We start from the raw sequence: 3,029 nt of genomic DNA on the forward strand, positions 1-3,029 counted from the left end.
TTTCCTCATTTGTAAAGTGGGACAAATAATAGGAAAATCCTCATAGGATTGTTATGAGGACTAATTTAGTTCATACATGTAAGTATAAAGCAATGACAACTACATGCTATGGAAATGCTTGCTGTTTTGAATCATTATAATCTAATTTTAAAAGAAATCACAGGGATTGCCTGTCTTGAGCTTGCATATCTTTAAATCAAATTCCATACCTAGCATTTCAAATTTTACTAGAGAACTACAAGTCAGAGACTAAATCTAAAGCACATTATTAACTGAAATGTGCTCTCTGAAAGTTATTTATTACAACAGATTTTCTGTATTTCTTAGGCATAGGCTATCGAAGGCAAATAATCATTTTGAAAATTAAATACCCTTCTTTCTACTTTTCATCACTCTTAACAGTACTTTCTGAAAGATAAGCTTGGAATTAGAAGGGGAAATATTTTATATGGACAGTATCATGCTATTTTGACAGCTTCGAAGAACTTTAAAACAATTGCACTTAGAATGTGCCTGCCCACGGGCACCTAGCAATCCTTTCACTTAACTATTCTATCCACAACTTAAACTTAACTACAGGTTTATTTCATACCAAAACATAGTATAGATAGATAGTAGTGCTAAGGTCTTGATGAACTAGTTTCTTAATATATGTTTAAAATATGATTCTTACAATACAAAATCTATGGTAATAACTCACTGAAGACATTTCTGTTAGTAATTTGTCAGAGTCCTATGTGTATCTGTCAAAAAGATTCCTAATATGTTAATACTCTTGCTTCTTGCAAGGGAAGCTATGACAAACCCAGAAAGTGTATTAAAAAAGCAGAGACATCATTTTGCCAACAAAGGTCCACATAGTAAAAGCTGTGATTTTTCCACTAGTCATGTATGGATGTGAGAATTGGACCATAAAAAAGGCTGAGTGCTGAAGAATTGATGCCTTCAAATCGTGGAGCTGGAGAAGATTCTTGAGAATCACTTGGATTGCAAGGAAATCAAACCAGTCAATTCTAAAGGAAATCAATCAGGAATATTAATTAGAAGAACTGATGCCAAAGCTGAAGCTCCAATACTTTGGCCACCTGATTGGAAGACCCAACTCACTGGAAAAGACCCTGATGCTGGGAAAGATTGAAGGTAAAAGGTGACGAGGGCGGCAGAGGACAAGATGGTTGGTGGCATCATCGACTCAATGGACATGAGTTTGAGCAAACTCCGGGAGACAGTGGAGGACAGGGAAGCCTGGAGTGCTGCAGTCCATTGTGTAGTAAAGAGCTGGACATGACTCTGACTGAACAACAATGTTAATTCATATATTTCCCTCATGGCTCAGATGGTAAAGAATCTGCCTGCAATGCAAGAGACCCAGGTTCCATACCTGGGTTGGAATGGGATGATCCCCCTGCAGAAGGAAATGGCACCCCACTCCAGTATTCTTGCCTGGAGGATTCCATGGACAGAGAAGCCTGAAGGGCTATGGTCCATGGGGTCACAAAGAGTCAGACATGCATCCCAATGCCAAAAACTCCAGTCTTAATGACAACAAATTTTTAAGTGTTGCTGTCTAGTTAGACAAGCCCCATACCTGTTTTCTCCTCAGGGGTATTTTTATTTTTGACCCTTTGATTTTCCAAATACTTTTTATTCCGTTTATGGCGTTCCATGGGAAACCTTGTTGGAATCCTAATTGAGATGGCACTAAATCAGTTTGGTGGGAATAGATCTCTCTTCTATTGGTATTGAATCTTCCTAACACTGTCATTTATTTGGGTTTTCCTTAAAGTCTTTCAGCAAGTGTATAATTTTATTTTCTTTCTGAACTTCAGAGGGTTTTTTTCATAAACTTCTTGCATATCTTTTGTCAGACTTATTCTTTTTTTAAAATATTTTTTATTTGTTTGGCTGTTCCGTGTCTTAGTTGAGGCACACAGACTTATTCTTTTATTAATGAATTTATTTTTGGCTGTGCTGTGTCTTTGTTGCTGCACACAGGCTTTCTCTAGTTGCAGTGAATGGGGGCTACTCTTCATCAGGATGCTCGGGCTTCTCATTGCCGTGGCTTCTCTTGTTAAGGAACACAGGCTCCAGGGTCTGAGGGCTTCAGCAGTTGCAGCACATGGTCTCAGTAGTTGTGGCACACAGGCTGAGTTGCTCTGCAGCATGTGGAATCTTCCCAGGCCAGGTATCGAACCCATGGCCCCTCCATTGGCAGGTGGACTCTTATCCACTGAACCAGAGAAGTCCATGTCACATAGACTTATTCTTAAAGTAAATTTGCTTTCAGTGGTTGCGATTATAAACTGTATTATTTTTAATGTTTTCTAACAGTTTCTTGCAGGTGTATCAAAGTAAATAGATTTTTATTTATGGAGCTTATATTCAGTCAAATTCTCCATTTAACTGTAACAAATTGCAGATTCTTTTGCATCTTTTCCTAAACAGTTATTTTGTCTGTGCATGAGGATATTTTTGGTTTTCCTTTTTAATCCTTATATTCTTTTCTCCTTGTCTTACTGCATTCTCTAGAGCCTCGTATACTGCTAAATAGAAGTGGTGATAGCAGACATCTCTGTCTTGCTCCCACTATGAAAAGAAAGCTGTTTGCTATAGTGTTCTAAAATGTACACTTCATCAAGATAAAAATAAAGTCTCCTGCTAGTCTTGGCTTTCTTTGCAAGAGGTGTGTTGGGTTTTATTTGTTTATTTTAATAGTTATATAAAGACACATCATTTAGAACAGTTATCAGCAAACAATAGCTCAGTCCAAATCCAGTCTATTTTTATATAGCTCCAAAACTACGATTTTTAAATGGTTGAAAAACTCAAAAGAAAAAATATTTTATGACACCTGAAATTTATGACATGAAATTCAAATTTCTGTGTCTATAATGAAGCTTTATTGGAATACAGCTATATCCATTTGTTTAGGAATGATCTCTAGCTGCTTTTGTTAAACCATAGTTAAGTAGTTGCAACAAGTCTACCATATGGCCTGCAAAGCTTAGAATGTTGACTACCTAACCCTT

The sequence above is a fragment of the Oryx dammah genome, unplaced genomic scaffold (assembly GCF_014754425.2).
Source record: "Oryx dammah isolate SB20612 unplaced genomic scaffold, SCBI_Odam_1.1 HiC_scaffold_29, whole genome shotgun sequence".
NCBI classification, from domain to species: domain Eukaryota; kingdom Metazoa; phylum Chordata; class Mammalia; order Artiodactyla; family Bovidae; genus Oryx; species Oryx dammah.